Below are 18,205 nucleotides of genomic sequence, written 5' to 3' on the forward strand. Positions count from 1 at the left end.
TCCTATCTAACCTCATGTTGTGTCCCCTTGCTCACTGGCCCACAGCCCTGTGGGCCTCTTTTGGATCCCTGAACACCTTAAGCCCATTCATACTTGAGAATTTTACTCTGGCTGTTCTGTCTTGCAGAATACTCATTCCCTTTATCTTCACACAGGTGCTTTCTTATTGTCCCTCAGGTCTCCACTGAAATGTCACCCCCAGAGATGCTTTTCTTTTTTTTTATTATTATTATACTTTAAGTTCTGGTACACATGTGCAGAATATGCAGGTTTGTTACATAGGTATACATGTACCATGGTGGTTTGCTGCACCCATCAACCCGACATCTACATTAGGTATTTCTCCTAATGCTATCACTCCCCTAGTCCCCCACCCCCAGCAGGCCCCAGTGTGTGATGTTCCCCTCCCTGTGTCCGTGTGTTCTCATTGTTCAACTCCCACTTATGAGTGAGAACATATGGTGTTTGGTTTTCTGTTCCTGTGTTAGTTTGCTGAGAATGATGGTTTCCAGCTTCATTCATGTCCCTGCAAAGGACATGAAATCCTCCTTTTTATGGCTGCATAGTATTCCATGGTGTATATGTGCCACGTTTTCTTTATCCAGTCTGTCATTGATGGGCATTTGGGTTGGTTCCAAGTCTTTGCTATTGTGAATAGTGCTGCAATAAACATACATGTGCATGTGTCTTTATGGCTGAAAATTCCAGAAACCAGAAAGCCTCTTCTCCTCTAGAGATGCTGTTCTTGTGACCCAACCTAAAGTAACCACCTCTCTTTTGCATCATACTGTTTTAGTTCTTTGCATAGCGTGTGCCAGTATCAGATATTTTTTCTTGTTTGTTTATGTATTGGCCTGCTTATTGTCTTTCTCCCACTAGATTATAAGTTCCATAAAAACAGAGGCTTGTCTGTTTTTACGGAATTTCAAGACAACTGCATTCCTGGTCCTATAGTCCTTGGCACATTGGAAAATGCTATGAGAATTTGTTGAATGAATGGTTATGTGAAAAAAAAATGAATGAATGAAGACCCAGCCCAGATATAACTTGTGAAAGAAAGCCTTCTCTGATCCCTCCCATACCTCCCAAGATAGGCCATGTACCCTCCTCTTTGCTTCTCTGAAATTCAATGCATAACTCCCGATAATCCATCCAGTTCATTCAAGAAGTATTTGTTGAGTGCTGACCACATGGCAACCAACATTCTAAGTGCTGGGAATAAAGGAGCAAACCAACCAGAACCTCTTCTGAGGAGCTTCTAACATTGTTAGGAGAGGCAGATAATGTAGATTCCAAGGGGTAATAAATGCATTTTATTGAATAAATGCTTCTAGTTTAAAAATCACAGAAAGTAGGGTTAGGGCATGCCAGGTAGTCAGAGAAAGACTCGGTGATTAGGCAGTATTTGAGCAGAGATCTGCAGAAAGTGATGGAGCAAGTCATGCGGATGTCTGGAGTTGTGGGGAGGAATCCAGGCATAGGAAACAAGGAAAAGGGTCTGAGGTGGAAGTGTATTTAGAATATTCTAGGAACAATCACACTACTACACTCCAGTCTGGACAAGAGAGTGAGATCCTGTCTCAAAAAAAAAAATGGAACAGTAAAGAAGCCAAATGTGAGTGAAGGAAATAATTACAGATGGCATCAAAGTAAGATTATATGAGACCTCATGGGCCAAGATTAAGGACTTAGAATTTTATTGAGTTGGAAGGGAAAGAGTGAGGTGATATGACTTACCATTAAGAGGTTTGCTCAGGTTCTATGAGTGGAATACAATGCAAAGGAATGGTCAAAGCAGGAAAATAGTGCAAACAGGAAGAACTAAAGTAAGCAGTGTAGATAATGAAACGTCGTCTGGTTAAGTAAACTTTTCATCACCTGCCTATAAGTGCCAAATGTTCTCAAGCCTGGAATTGTCTTATTCAACTTATCCCAATGGCCAGTCAAATAGCTGCACATAGTAATCCATTTAGTTCAATCTTTATTCAATTAAATTAATAGAATATGAATAGAATAGAAATTAATAGAATATCAATTAAATTAATATGCATTTTAAGCAAGTCCATATACCTTTTCTCTATGTGCCTGTTTGGCAGGCTATTCTGTAGTGTTTTCCTTATTTTTTTTTTCATTTAAACTAAGATATTTGATGAAAATACACTAGACTCCGATTATGTAAACGTCGATTAATTCTATATGTGATGTATACATATATAGGTTGATTACTCAGGGATGGAAACAGTTCAGTGGAAAGAACATCAAGCCCACTTAGCAAAGAACACCCAGGGCATCAGGAAAAGATATGGTATTTAAATAATGTTATTTGATTTGCAGGTATTTATTAAGGGCCTCCAGCTACAGAGAAGAGGATAGAAAATAAGAACAAGGAGAATGTATTGGAAAAAAGTAAAGACAGCCTGGGGAGAAAGCAGGTGGTGCAAAACCCAATAAATAAAGAGATAAATAAATAAACTCAGAGATACCATCCACTCTTGCTTTTGGAACTCTTCTCCATCCCCTCTGCCGAGGTCCTGGTCTAACCCTCACTGCTTCAAAAATGGGATGAACAAAAAGCATCCTAATTGGTTTATTTTCCTACTTACCCCTAGCAGATTGCAAGTCCTTGAGGAAGAGGCTGGTTCTTGTTTGTTTTTAAGTTCCCGGGCCTGGAACAGAGTTTGGCATTTAGTGGGGTTTTAGTAAAAGTGTGTTCAGCAGAACTGCCTTACACCACCACCCTACTTGAGTACTTCTATACAATACCACCAGAGTCATCCTATGTAAATGTCATATTGTGTCAACGAAGGGACGTGGAACAAGATGACCAAATAGAAGCTTCCACTGATTGCCCTCCCAAAGGAACACCAAACTAAACAATTATCCACACAAAATAGCATAAGAACCAAAAATCAGGTTAAGTGATCCCAGTACCTGGTTTTAACTTCATATCACTGGAAGAGGCACTGAAGAGGGTAGGAAAGACTGTCTTGAATTTCCAGTGCCATCCCTCCCCTAACCCCCAGCAGCAGCCACATGGTGCGGAGAAAGAATCTATGTGCTTGGTGAAGGCAGAGTACAGTGATTGTGGGAGTTTGCATTAGAATTTACTGCCCCTGTCACAGCAGAAAGCAACATTGGGCAGAAATCAGCCAGTGCCCACTGAGGCCCATTTAGACCAGGCCTAGTCAGAGGAGAATCACCCCTTCCAGTGATCAGAAACTGAGTTTTGGCAAGCCGTGCCACCATGGGCTAAAGTGTTCTTGGGTTCTGAATGAACTTGAAAGGCAGTCTAGGCCACAAGGACTCCAACTCCTGGCAAGTCCTGGTGCCGGGCTGGGCTTGGAACCAGTGGACTTGGGGTGCATGCAAACTAGCAAGATACCAGCTGAGATGGCCAAGAGAGTGCTTGCACTACCCCTCCCCCAAACCCAGGCAGTGCAGCTCGCGGCTCTAAGAGAGACACTCCTTCCTTCCACTTGAGTAATGGAAAGGAAAGAGTAGAGAGGACTTTGGCAACTTGGACACCAGCTCAGCCACAGTAGGATAATGCACGGGGCAGAGTCCTGAGTCCCCCATTCCAGGCCCTAGCTCCCAGATGACATTTTTATACACACCTTAGGCTAGAAGGTAACCTGCTGCCTTGAAAAAAAAAAAAAAAAAGGACCCAGTCCTGGCAGGACTCATCACTTGCTGACTAAAGAGCCATGATCTCCCCAGATGAGTTCAGTAAGGCACCAAGGACCAATCCTGGGCTCTGAATAATCAGCAGTAATACCCAGGCATTACTCACCATGGGCCTTGGGTGACATTCAGAGACGTGCTGGTTATTAATGGGCATGACCCAGCACATTCCCAGCTGTGGTGGCTATAGGGGGAGATTCCTGCTTTAGAACAGGAGAGGGAAGAATAAAGGGAAATTTATCTGGCAGTTTAGGTACCAGCTCGGCCACAGTAGGGCAGAGCACCAAGCAGGCTCTTGGGGTTCCCTGTTGCAGGCCTTGGCTCTCAGATGGTATTTCTGGACCTGCCCTGGAATAGCAGGGAGCCATTGCCCTGAAGGGAGAGTCCCAGACCTGGCAGCATTCACTACAAGCTGACCAAGGAGCCCTTGGACCTCAAGTAAATGTTGGCAGTAGCCAGGAAGTACTTGCTGTGAGCTTGGGGTAGTGGTGGCCATGGGAAAAGATTCCTCTGCTCGTGGAAAAGGGAGGGAAGAGTGGGAAGGACTTTGTCATGTGGCTTAGGGATCAGCTCAGCCACAGTAGAATAGAAGATCAGGTATATTTCTGAGGTTTCCAACTTCAGGCCCCGCCTCATGAAGGGCATCTCTGAACCTGCCAGGGCTGAGGACAACTTGCTGCCCTAAAGGGAAGGACACAAACCTGGCTGGCATCACCACCTGCTGACTGTAAAGCCTTAGGTCCTTGAGTGAACGTAGGCAGTAGCTAGGCAGTGGTTATCAAGGGCCTTGTGGGACTCACTGCTGTGATGGCTTCATGTCTAACCTAGCATAGTCCCAGTGGTGGTGGTTATAAGGATGCTTGTGTCACCCCTCCCTCAGCTCCAGGAAGCTCAACCCAGAGAGAGGGACTCTGTTTGAGAGAGAGTAAGGGAAGATAACAAGAGTATCTGCCTGGTAATCCAGAGAACTCTTCTAGATCTTATCCAAGACCACCAAGGCAGAAGAGCCACATGTTACTGGGCTTGGAGTATTCCCTAATACAGATACAGCTACAGTGACCAAAAACCTAGATCACAAACCCAAGTCCCTTTGAATACCTGAGAAAACCTTCCCAAGAACGACAGGTACTAACAAGCTCAGGCTGTGAAGACTACAATAAATACCTAACTCTTAAATACCCAAACACCAACAAATATCAAGACCATCCAGGAAAATATGATCTCCCCAGATGAGTTCGGTAAGGCACCAAGGACCAATCCTGACAAGGATATTGTGAACTTTCAGACAGTGAATTAAAACTAGGCATTTTGGGGAAACTCAAAGAAGTTCAAGATAACACAGAGAAGGAATATGGAATCCTATCAGATAAACTTAACAAATAACTTGGTATAATTTCAAAAAAGCAGAAATTCTGGAGTTGAAAAGTTCAGTTGACATACTGAAGAATGTATCAGAGTCTCTTACCAGCAGAATTGATCAAGCAGAAGAAAGAATTAGTGAACCTGAAAACAGGCTATTTGAAAATACACAGAGGAGAAAAAAGAATAAAGAATGAAGCATGCCTACAAGATCTAGAAAATAGCCTCAAAAGGGCCACTTTAAGAATTATTGGCCTTAAAGAGGAGATAGAGTGGGGTAGAAAGTGTATTCAAAGGGATAATAACAGAACTTCCCAAACCTGTAGAAAGACCAGTATTCAAGTACAAGGTTATAGAACACCAAACAGATTTAACCCAAATAAGGCCACCTCAAGACATTCAACAAATGCCATATTGCCAGTTTCTTTGCTTAAAAGTTTTTAATGGCTTCCCACTGCCTATAGGATCTCTCTTTAATGTAACTCCAGCTTCATTTTTCATTCTTCCCCACATAAATAATCCATGCCAGTCCATCCTCAGCCTGTGCTTTGAGCACATCTTCCTGATTGCTCATTCCTAACTCTCACATTCTAGTTACTATATCTATTTCAATGCTTGCTTCCTATCAGATGTACCCTTTCTTCACCCCTAGCCACCCCACACCCTGTCCTTCACAATCCAGCTGAAGGCCTAGCTTTCCCAAGACATCTGTTCTGATTTCTAAATAATCTCCCCCTCTACTCTCTGAACTCATAAATCTGTCCCACATGGGTCGCTGGTATACTGAGCCAAGATTGAATCCAGTTAGGGCAGGGACCTCTAAAGGGGGTGTTTAGCTGATCTGAATACTTAGGACACTTCCATTTCAAAAGAAATTTCCATCTGAGTCCAGCCCCTGAGCTTTATATCACTCTTTAAGAAAACCTTCTGATAGCCAACTTCATTAGTGGGCACCTGGTATTTACGTTCGTCTTAGTCACAAAGTTCATAAACCTCCTTTTTTCTTTACCTCTAACATCCATTAAATCCCAAAGATCTGCCAATTCTACCTCCCTAAATACTTCTCCAATCTGTTCCTTTTGTTCATATCTATATTATTGTGACCTTGACTGTTGCCATGGGTACCCTGACTTCCCATTTCCTTCATCTCTGCCTTTTCCTCCCTAATACCAAACTCTTAATCTACTTTACCCATCTGGTTCATCCTCCACAACATTGCTACAGTGGTATTTTTAAACACCAATCACCCTTGTCCACAAGATACAGTCTATGCTTCTTGGCATAATGTGCAAGTTCTTTTTTACCCCTGCCTACTCTTGAGGTCTTATCTGTGACTCCCACAGGCAGCCTGTTCTAGCCTTTGTGAACTACATTTGGTTCACCAGATGTGTTTCCTTCCCCCACCCGCCCCGAATTTTCTCACCCACTGTGCCCTCTGATGGAGGGTCGGGGGCGGGGGCTTAAATTGCCTCCCAGGCAAATGAGTGGAAAAATTCCTCCTCATTCATTAAAATATAGCAAAGTCCTTCTATGAGATTCCAGAGTACTTTATTTCTAATCTTTACTAGCATGTCTTATTTGTTTTAATTAATTTTTAAATGTCCCTCTCCCACTAACTGGGAGCTCTTAGAAGTTAGCAATCACATTATTTATATCTTCATATTACCAGAATCTGTTATAGCAGAGGTCCCCAACTCCTGGACTGTGGCCTGCTAGAAACTGGGCCACAGGGCAGGAGGTAAGCAGCGCGGCAGCATTACCGCCTGAGCTCCGCCTCCTGTCAGATCAGCGGTGGCATTAGATTCTCATAGGAACACGATCCCTATTGTGAACTGTGAATGCAAGGGATCTAGGTTGTGGACTGTTTATGAGAATCAAATGCCTGATCATCTGAGGTGAAACAGTTTCATCCCCAAACCATGCCCCTACCTCTGTGGAAAAATTGTCTTCCACAAAACTGGTCCCTGGTACCAAAAAGTTTTGGGGATTGCTTTGTTATAGTACGTGGCTCATACTAGATCCATAATAAATGATGGTTGATCGATTTCAATTTATTGATTAAATGACTAAGACCCAGAAGCTGAGAATCTGTACCAGCACTATGTAAAAGAAACATAATGTGAGTCACAGATGCAATCCACATAAATAATGTTAGATTTTCCAACTAGCCATGTTCTAATAAGTAAAAGGAAACATAAAAGAGCATAAAATTTGTTTGCCAAAAATTTTTTTATTTTTTTTCTGCTTATGCTCAAGTCTTTTTTTAGCTTTAAGAAGAGTATAGTCATCTTTTTTAAATGAGCATATTTTGTGAAGGTCATTTCCAAATATTTCATATTTTCATTCTTTCTGGTTTTTCTTAGATATTCTTTGTTATTCTCTCTCTGACATGGTTTTTAAAATTTTAATATTTTAAGATAATATCTAAAACATCATTTTAACACATGGTCAATATGAAAATTATTAATGAGGCATTTTACATTCTTGTTTTTATCCTGAGTTTTTAAAATTCAGTGTATTTTACGCTCAGAGCACATTGCAATTTGAACAGGCCACATTTTAGTGCTTGACCAGCTGCATGTGGCCAGTAGCTCCCAGGCTGGACAGCAAAGCTCTAGATAGTAGTGGGGTCTGTCTGGATGGGATCATCCTGATGGGATAATGGCCTGACTGCCTGGTGACAGAAGTCCAGCTGAGAGCCATGGGGGCCTTAACTAGAGGAGCCACAGTGGGAATGGAAATTCATTTGTATGTGTAAAAAATATATAAAAATTAAAAATCCAGAAAATGATTAAGAAAATAAATTTGGCTGGGTGCCATGGCTCACGCCTGTAATCCTAACACTCTGGGAGGCCGAGGTGGGTGGATCACAAGGTCAGAAGTTCGAGACCAGCCCGGCCAACATGGTGAAACCCCGTCTCTACTAAAAATACAAAAATTAGCCAGGCGTGGTGGCAGGTGCCTGTAATCCCAGCTACTCGGGAGGCTGAGGCGGGAGAATCGCTTGAAACTGGAAGGCGGAGGTTGCAGTGAGCCGAGATCGAGATTGCACCACTGCACTCCAGGCTAGGCAAAAGAGTGAAACTCCATCTCAAAAAAAGAAAAAAAAAAAAAAGAAATTTTCCACCTGTCAAATGAGTAACTTTTTCTTTTATCTGACTGCTTTTGGGCATTGTGTTAATAGGGGGTATATAACCTGAAATAAATACTTAATGCAACTTTCAAAACTGCTGTAGAACCAGGACTAGGTGACTGTTATACATGACGCAACAGACTCAAACATATGGTCAGTGATGCATTTGCCTGCTGTATTAATCTTGAAGCTTGATTTGAAATCAAGAGAGGCACATGATGGAAACTCTAACCCCTTTTATTTCGGAATCTTAAATTAACAGTCTTCATCTTAGTGGGTGTCATATGTTACCTTTTGTAAAATGTAGCTTTCAAAAGAAATTGCCCAAACACGCCTTTGCAATTAAACGTGACAGCGTGGTCTCAGAGTAGGAACTCCTCCGTGTGCTGGTCCCAGCTCTTTTCCTTCACTCTAAGAGGCAAGTGTCAGCTTCCTAGGTGTGTAAGGAAGTGTGAGAAACTCGCAGCTCAGCCTAGCAGGAAGATCTTGCCCGCACCTACTTTCCGTCTCAGGATAACAATTGGATGCCACCTGAAGGCACCAAAGGGGTGGATGCTTATCCTAGGCAGAGATGTCTCCTGCAGCCCATTTGGTCTGGGGTTTGTCAGCTCTTCATTGCTGAGGTTCCATCTCTCCATGTCTCCTTGGGCAGCACAGGTCCATGCCCGTCCACCTGGTTTTCTTCTTCCCTAAACCCCCAATGAGAGTGTAACCTTCTCCTTAAGCTGCCTCCTGTACATGAGTAATCTTTGCATCAACATCTCCAGCTCTCTCCCCCACCATAGTTGTGTGAGGATAATTCTCTGACTTTTTTTTTGAATGTTAATATGTTTAAAACAGAACTCATCCTCCTTTTCCCTCTCTGAATTCTCAAGTGCTACTACTTCCCTGTCTTCAAGACTTTCAACTCTTGGCTTAGTCCATTCTTTCATCCTTTAAAACTAGATCCAAGCTGCCACTGTTCCGGTTGACTCATCTGCCACAGTGTTTCTTCGAAGCTTGCCTTTTCTTTCCATTTTGAAAAATCTCTGTCTTTGCACAAGCTTTCGTTTCTTAACAGCTGAATGTCTATGGAAATCTTTTTCTGATCTTTCCCTACCTGTGGTGGTTATGTGCTCTGGTCCAAACTGTACACAGCTGTTCAAACAATATTCCTTGAACAATATTTACCAGATTTCATTGATTCTAAGATGCATGGATTTTCACATTTTTTACATGTCAGAGTCAGGATTTTTACCTTACAAATAAATTGTGTGTGATCATGTAATTGGCAGTGCCCCAAACCCAGCTGTGACTGCCAGTAGGCATCACTGGGGGCTGGGCCCAAGAGTTCCACTTTTCCCCTTCAGGATATGAGGTTGCTCAGATGTCTTCTTAGGGAAAAAAGCAAAGCAATGAGGAAACCAAGCCTTTTTGAGAGGCTCGTCATCTTGATCCAAGAGCAAGTGAGCACAAAATAAAGTTCCTTGAAAACTAAAGTTCCTTGAAAACAACAGTTTGAACTCTGGTTTAAATGGAATAGAACTAAAAGTTCACTTTATCCTGCTAACCAGAGGATGAAGAATTGGGCACGAATCGCCAACTAGTTTTAGGCAAATAAAGAAACTAGAAATCTTTAACTTAACCAACACATCAAAATTGTATGTTAAGTTAAATTTTGTGGGTCTTATATTAGCATGGCCTTACTAATAATTTCTGAATTGGGCAATCATTTACTGTCACACTGCAAGTCTGTTGTCAGTTGTAACACCTTTCTTCCACCGTTTCTTCCCTCACTACAGCTCGACTAGTCTGTTGAGCCCAATCTCCTTCTCTGGACATGTGTTTTTGTTTTTTTCTCCTCTGTCTCTTAACTGTCTTCCTGTCTGAGAATCTCAAAATGCATCTTGCTCCACAAGTTACCAAAATACGTAACTGGCTTTTATAGTTGACAGGATTTGTTGTGCTACCCTTGGTCTTTTCTCCACATTGTCAAGTAACTAATCATCCCTTTTCCATTTTCTACTAATCAAATGGATGCTGCTTTTGGCAGTGAAATAGTGAAATGCATGTCTCTTTGTTGAGTCACACATCATTTCACAGAGCCAGTGCTCCAACCTGTTTAGGTCTCTTCACATTTCAGTCATGTCCATCAAAGCCTGGACCGACCTTACCAAGTTGACATTCCCAGAAGTATTATAAGCATGTTACATCATCCTTCTCCCATCCATGTGAGTGAGGCAGCTTATAAAAAGGGGGAAGGGAGACAAAGAGGCAAAAGGGAAGGAAAGCATTATGTCATGATTGACTTTCATTGCTCCAATTTAATTGTAAATATCAGCTCACCATTTCTGCTGCCTGGAATGGCTCTTCTGGAATTCTCATGCCAGACTTCTCAAGGCAGTATTATTGTTCTTCCTTTACTTTGTACTCATAGGCAATCTTCTACCTATTGCTTCTCCTAAATATACAGCAGTGACATTGTGGGAGGCTCTAGAATTTACAGGAGCAGCTAAACTTTGCTGAGCATTTATTTCTGCTAAATGGTGGCTGTCTGATTACACCAACACTGAAAATTACCCAAGAGGATTAATCTTGTAATAAACAGAATTCAGAGAGTATTGCCCTTTTGCAGGGGACTACATGTCCCCATTTAGTACAGTCACCATGAGGCGTTTCTCAAATTCTGAGCACGTGGCAGCCATTTCTTTTCCTTTCTTGGTATAAATGTAGAGGTACAAGTATGGTTTTAATGCATGGATATATTGAGTAGTTGTAAAGTCTGAGATTTTAGCATAGCCATCACCCAAATAGTATACATTGTACCCATTAAGTAATTTCTCATTTCTCATTCCCTCTCACCCTCTCACCCGCCCACCATTCTGTCTCCAGTGTCTATTATTCCACAGTCCATATCCAGGTGTACACATTATTTAGCTCCCACTGGTTAAGTTAGAACAAGTGGTATTTGAATTTCTGTTCCTGTTTTTGTTTTTGTTTTTCACTGAAGATAATGGCCTATTTCTTTCCATCCTCATATTTTATTATAGGAGAGAGGGAAACCTTTTGATAAGTCTTCATGTATTAAAAAGAGCACTCATTTAAGAAGTCCCCTTTGTCAATAATTATAGTCCCTTGAAAAAGTAACATACCTCAGTTTTCTTATCTATAAGTATTTCTTCTACCAGATCTTTAAGTTTTCTTTTAAGTCTCCACATTTATGATACTGTGACCTTACCAATTCTACGTGGGCAGTCCATGTCACATTTCTGTCTTTGCAGAGCTGTTCTATGTATCAACAGGCCCACCTAACCTCACTGAAGGACAGTGTCCCGTGTACCTGTCCTTCAAGTCCAGATACATGTGTTACCTCCTCATTAACATCTACCCCAGAGCCCCAGGGGCAGATTAAGGCACTTTCTCCCCTGAGCCTTATTTATTATTCAGACATTTATTGAGCCTCTGCTCTGTACCAGGAAGAGTTGTGAGTGCAATGATACCATAATATTGAAAACAGAGTGCCTGCCCTCATGGAGTTTACAGTCTCGCAGAGCATACAGTTGTAAACAACAGTGACCAGGGTGGTGCTTGCAGCCCAGGAAATACAGAGTGCACTGGGCATGTGTAAAGGTTGGAGAGAAGCTCAGCCCATCTGGAGGCATCAAGAATGCCTGTGGAGGAGTTGACGTCTAAGGTGAATCCTCAAGGTTAGGCAGTGGGAGATGGCTAGGTTAAAAGAATATTCTAGGCAGAGAGAACATACTTTAAAGGCAAATTTGAGAGAAAATTCTAACAGTATATAGAAATTACTACCTGCCAGACACTTATTCTAAGTGCTGTGTATACATTAACTTGTTCAATCCTTGCCATGAGTCTAGGAGATCAATCTTACCTTCTTCATTTTATTAGGTAAGGAAACTTAGAAATACAGAAGTAAATTGCTTCTGACCCTGAAGCAAATAAGTGGCAGGATCAGAATTTGAACCAAGGTAGTTTGGCCTGAGTGTCCATACTCCTACTCGCTATACCATACAGCCTCTTTTGTTCTCACATTGGTGGAAATTTGTACAGACAGTCCTCAACCAAACAATGGTTTGACTTACGATTTCTTGGCTTTGTAATGGTTCAAAGTGATACACATTCAGTAGAAACTGCACTTCGAGTACCTGTACAACCATTCTGTTTTTCACTTTCAATGCAGTATTCTTTGAATTACATGAGATACTCAACATTTTATTATAAAATTGGCTTTGTGTTAAATGCTTTTTCCCAGCTGTGGTCTAACATAAGTGTTCTGAGCACCTTTAAGGTAGACTAGGCTAAGCTATGATGTTCAGTAGGTTAAGTGTATTAAATGAATTTTCAACTTATCATACTTTCAACTGACAACAGTTTATCAGGATGTAACCCCACTGTAAGTAGAGAAGAATCTATATCTATATTTGCATAGAGATGTAAATATATGTGCATGTGTAAATATATAAGCTATATACTTATACATGTTGTACATGTACACGTGTGTGAGAGCATGTATGTATAGCCAGAGCATGAACAGTGAAGGCAAACATGACATGAAATGAGTTTGAAGTGTTAGGCAGGGAGCTGATCACAGAGGAGATTGTAAATCAGGTCATGGATTCTAGACACTATCTTCGGGATGATAGGAAGCTTAAGCAGGGAAGGTGTAAAATAGCATTAAGAGCCTAGGTTCAAATTCCACCTCTACTACTTATTTCCTGTGTGCCTTTGGACAAGTTACTTAACTTCTCCGTTCCTCAGATTTTCATCTGTAAAACAGAATATTATTAATAGTTTTACCTATTTCATAAGTTTAAGAAGTAAATAAGTGGCTGTATGTAGCTTCTGACTATGTAACAGGAAATCTTAGCTATGGTAATCAGATTTGCATTTTTAAAAGGATCCATCTGCCTGCAGTGTGGCTAATGGGTGAGAGGGAGCAAGAATTTAAGCAGGGAGATACTTTAGGGAGCTGAAGTCATAATACGGGTACATGTGTACTCAGAGGACACTCAGATATAGTGATTGCCAAAATCCCAGTGACAGGAATAGAACCAACTCTGGGTTTTTCACTCAGGCACTGATATGGTTTGGATGTTTATCCCCTCCAAATCTCATGTTGAAATGTTATCCTCAACGTTGGGGATGGGGCCTGGTGGGAGGTGTTTGGGTCACAGAGGCGAATCCTTCGTGAACGGCATTGATGCCCTCCCCATGGTAATGAGTGAGTTTTCACTCTATCAGTTACCAGGAGATCTGGTTATTTAAAGAGGCTGGCAGCTCCTCCCTTCTCTCTCTTGCTCCCTCTCTCATTATGTGACTCACTTGCTCCCTCTTGCCTTCCACCATGAGTAAAACTTCCTGATGCCCCATCAGAAGCCAAGCAGATGCTGGCGCCATGCTTGTACAGCCTTGTAGAATCATGAGTCAAATAAGCCTCTTTTCTTTATAAACTTCCCAGTCTCAGGTATTCCTTTATAGCAACACAGAACAGACTGACAAAGGCATATGGTTTGTGGTCAGGTGTCCTGCCACTGAAGGAAGCTGGTCCCCACTGGCAGCCTGGTTCAAGTTCCTTTATGCAGTGAATTTTTCCAACTTATCACAGACACACAACAACTTCCACCTTGCCACTTCTTCTCTGCCCCTCAAAACTCCTGGTCCCTTCTCTCTTTCTCCATGTTCATTAAGCTTTCATAGATAGAGGCCCTACCTTGGTTCATGGTCAAGGGTTCAGTTCTTCCTTACTATCATGTTATATTAGGAATGTCCAGAAGCTAAATCTTTCAAGACACAGGGGCATCAGGTCTAGGCAGTTAGTCGTCTGCAGAAGGCTTTGGATGAAGCATCATCCAACCTCATATTGTTGGTCTCCTTCTTTCTAGTGATTGTGTATGACACCAGAGGCCAGTCAGTCCTTTCTGGGCTTAACTGAGGATCTGTTTATTGCCTGTTTTAATCATGCCCTCCTATATAACTGTCATATGTCTCATAATCAAGGGAATAATTGCAAGTGACCTGAACTCAGTATTCACAATAGTTCTAGTAAAATGTAGCCATTGAAGATGAGGACCTGGGATTTTCCTTGAGATATTTGCATCTGGGGCAAGTCGTTCTACCCAGAGAATGGCTTATATCACATGTATAAACCATAACTTACCATTGGTAAATAGTATCTGACAATGCTAATCTGTTTTAAGACTTCTCTGCTTACTACCTTCTGTGAGATAAGCATTCTAGAAATGGGACATAAATACTAAAACAAATTATAAGGAGTGCCATCTCCACCACTTTATTGACCTTAGAAAGCTATGTCCTTAGTACAACAATCTTCTTGCTGTTCAAAGCTTTCTGAATCTGCTCTGTACTCTTGAATACTTTTAGTGGTAGCAGATGTTAATCCTTTTATTAATAAGAAAAGATTTTATTTTCTTGAAAGAGCTACAGGTCTTTTAAAAGCTGTGTGTTATATATATATAAAGGCCAGTAAGGCTGGAGAAATACCATTTTTAATCAAAACAAAATTCAAGTACAAAGCGACAAGATTATTTTGTGTACAATCATTGGAATAAATGTGTAGCCTTCCATTGTAATACCTTTGAAGGATAGCCTTCGTTTCAGTGCTGAATTTGTTTTCAAAAATCAGTTATATTATCTCTATAGTTTATTTCCATTTTGCATTGAGATATTATTCTATGGTGTGGGAAAATGGAGAAAGAAAATATTTTGGAAGACATTTAAGTTATTATCTAAGCCTATCTGAAGAAATGATAGTGTGAGGCCATTATGAATTCAAATTTGACTCTCTCTTTTTAGAAAAAAATTTGGGATTATTTGTTTTTTACAGATTGCTTTATTATTAGGTAATCTTGATATTTAAATGACAGTGTTTGATTTCAAGGCGTAAGATTTGTTAGGGCTTTATTTGCTGGCTTTTTGTTTTTAGACCAATTTAGCACATTATAAAAAGCATGATAAATTAGCTTCCCTAAGAAGTTTTTAAAACAAGTGAGATGGTTTTAAGTAAAAAAGGTAATATCAAATTACTTTCCTAAGGTTTTATGCTTAAATGATGAAATAAGTAAAGACACATAAAATATGCTGTCAACAAGTTAGTATTCCAATAAATAGTAAATTAGATTCTAGACTCTGCAGTGCCTGGACATTAGGCTAAATGCTAAACTTAATGTTTTAAAGTATTTAATAAATCTTGTCTTGTTGAGCACTTTATGTTCCAAGTGTTTTTTGCCAGTTATTGATCATGCAGATATATGGCATAGCTGTCTGCCCAAAATGGTGTTTTGTATTGCGTGAGTTGGTTGTTTCATTTATTTATTTCCTCAATGTCTTCCCGGTTGCTTGATTTTTATCTTTTTCATCATTTTTTTCCCATGAAGACATATGGGAAAGAACAACTTAAGGGAGAGAAGCTGGAGGCAGGAGAATATTTTTTTTTTTTTTTTTTTTTTTTTTTTTTTTTGAGACGGAGTCTCGCTCTGTCGCCCAGGCTAGAGTGCAGTGGCGCAATCTCGGCTCACTGCAAGCTCCGCCGCCCGGGTTCACGCCATTCTCCTGCCTCAGCCTCTCCGAGTAGCTGGGACTACAGGCGCCCGCCACCGCGCCCGGCTAATTTTTTTTTTGTATTTTTAGTAGAGACGGGGTTTCACCGTGGTCTCGATCTCCTGACCTCGTGATCCGCCCGCCTCGGCCTCCCAAAGTGCTGGGATTACAAGCGTGAGCCACCGCGCCCGGCCCAGGAGAATATTTTTTAACAAAGTTACTGAAGTAAGAAGACATGGAGCTATGAAGGCCTGGACGAGGGCAGTACTGGTAGCCAATCTATAAGGAAATAACAGATGCAAAACTATTACAAAAGACTTCCATCAGTGGCAGATAAATGATGTGATACTTTGGCTTTTGAAATAAAGGAAAATAAATAATGAAAGCACTGTTATGACATTTTTACCCTGATCATTTGGTTCACATGTAGTTAGTTCTTTGTATTTGCAATGCAAATAGATGTGTATGGTATTATTTTTTAAATAGCTTTATTGAGATATAATTCACATGTAAAAAATTCACCCACTTGAAGTGTATGATTCAGTGGTTTTTAGTACATTCACAATTGTGTAATAGTTAGGAAAATCAATTTTAGAACATTTTCATAACTCCAAGAAGAAACCCTGTGCCCTTTAGCTATGACTCCCCAAGCACCCCAATCTCCTCCTCACTAGCCCTAAGCAACTGCTAATCTGCTTTTTGTCTCTATGGATTTGCCTATTCTGTACATTTCATGTAAATAGAATCATACAATATGTGGTCTTTTGTGACTGGATTCTTTAATGCTTTCAAGGTTCATCCATGTGGTAGCCTGTAATGTATTTCATTGCATTACTTATTATTCCTCAGTAGTATTCCATTGTATGGATTATGTCATACTTATTTATCTGTTGATCACTTGATGGACATTTGCATTATTTCTATATTTGGGCTGTTATGAATAATGCTGCTATGAACATTCGTGTACAAGTTTTTATGTGGACATATGTTTTCATTTCTGTTGAGTATATGCCTAGTAGTAGAATTATCAGGTCATGTGGTAAGTCTCTGTTTAACCATTTGTGAAACTGCCAGACTATTTCCAAAGTGGCTGAGCCATTTTGTATTCCCATCAGCAATGTATGAGAGGGTTCCAATGTCTCCACATTCTTGCCAACACTTGTTATTATCAGTCTTTTTTTATTATAGCCACCTTGTGAAGTGTTATTATACTTTTGATTTGTACTTACTGATAACTAATAATATTAAGCATCTTTTTATGTTGGAAATTTATATATATTCTGTGGAGAAATGTCTACTCAGATCGTTTGCCCATTTTTAAGTGAGTTATTTGTCCTTTTATTACTGAGTTGTAGGAGTTCTTTATATATTCTAGACAAAAAATCCATACAAATATAATGTGCAAATGTTTTCTTTCATTTTGTGTTTACTATTTTAACCTTTTTGATAGTGTCATTTAAATCATGATTTAAAAAAAAATTTAAGTTCAATTTATTTTTTATTTGGTTGCTTGTATTTTTAGCATCATATCCAATAAACTATTGTTGAATCCAAACTCACAAAGATTTACTCCTGGCCTGGTGCAGTGGCTCATGTCTGTAATCCCAGCACTTTGGGAGGCCGAGGCAGGTGGATCACCTGAGGTTAGGAGTTAGAGACCAGCATGGCCAACATGGCAAAATCCTGTCTCTACTAAAAATACAAAAATTAGCCAGGTGTGGTGGTGGGCACCTGTAATCCTAGCTACTCCAGAGGCTGAGGCAGGGAGAATCGCTTGAACCTGGGAGGCAGAGGTTGTAGTGAGCTGAAATCATGCCACTGCACTCCAGCCTGGGCAGCAGAGGGATACTGTCTCAAAAAAAAAAAAAAAAAACTACTACTCCTATGTTTTTCCCTTAGGAGTTTTATAGTTTTGACTCTCAAATTTATGCTTATGATCTCTGTTGAGTTAATTAATTTTACATGGTGTGAGGTAGGGGCTAAGCTTCATTCTTTTGCATGTGAATATCCAGTTGCCCCAACACCATTTGTCGAAAAGATTATGGATGTGACATTGAATTGTTTTAGTACCCTTGTTGAAAATCAGTTGACCTTAATGTGTGAAGATTTATTTCTGGATTCTCTATTTTATTCCATTGATTGCTATGTCTATCCTTATGCCAGCACTATACTGTCTTAATTATTGTAGTTTTGTAGTAAGTTTGAAATCTAGAAGTGTAAATTCTTCAACTTTATTCTTCTTTTGTAAGATTGTTTTGGTGATCTTGGGTTTTTTGAATTTCCATATGAACTTTAGGATTAGATTGTCAATTTCTGCAAATAAACCAACTAGGGGATTTATAGTGATTGGATTGAATCTGTAGGTTACGTTGGGGAGTATTGCCATCCTAACAATATTAAGTCTCCCAATCTATGAACATGGAATGTCTTTCATTTATTTACATCTACTTTGATTTCTTTCAACAATTTTTCTGT

General features: G+C 40.3%; 1 protein-coding gene and 1 long non-coding RNA gene across 4 annotated transcripts in view; one reads left to right on the forward strand and one right to left on the reverse strand.

The window, feature by feature from the left end:
- The window catches only part of LOC129464595 (uncharacterized), a 106,703-nt gene extending 100,575 nt beyond the window's left edge, over positions 1-6,128 (reverse strand). For 2 of the 3 annotated variants that reach the window (XR_008651643.1, XR_010116344.1), the window contains exons 1-2: positions 5,965-6,059; positions 2,604-2,666 (exon numbers count right to left, since the gene is read on the reverse strand). This is a non-coding gene — a long non-coding RNA (uncharacterized lncRNA). Of the gene's footprint in view, positions 1-2,603; positions 2,667-5,964 lie in introns of all 3 variants that reach the window. The other variant, XR_010116343.1, reaches the window with a different exon arrangement.
- Positions 1-18,205, forward strand: part of NWD2 (NACHT and WD repeat domain containing 2) — a 217,750-nt gene that overhangs the window by 83,810 nt on the left and 115,735 nt on the right. The gene's annotated exons all lie outside the window — the stretch shown is intronic.

This window comes from Symphalangus syndactylus, chromosome 16 (genome assembly GCF_028878055.3).
Source record: "Symphalangus syndactylus isolate Jambi chromosome 16, NHGRI_mSymSyn1-v2.1_pri, whole genome shotgun sequence".
Taxonomy (NCBI): domain Eukaryota; kingdom Metazoa; phylum Chordata; class Mammalia; order Primates; family Hylobatidae; genus Symphalangus; species Symphalangus syndactylus.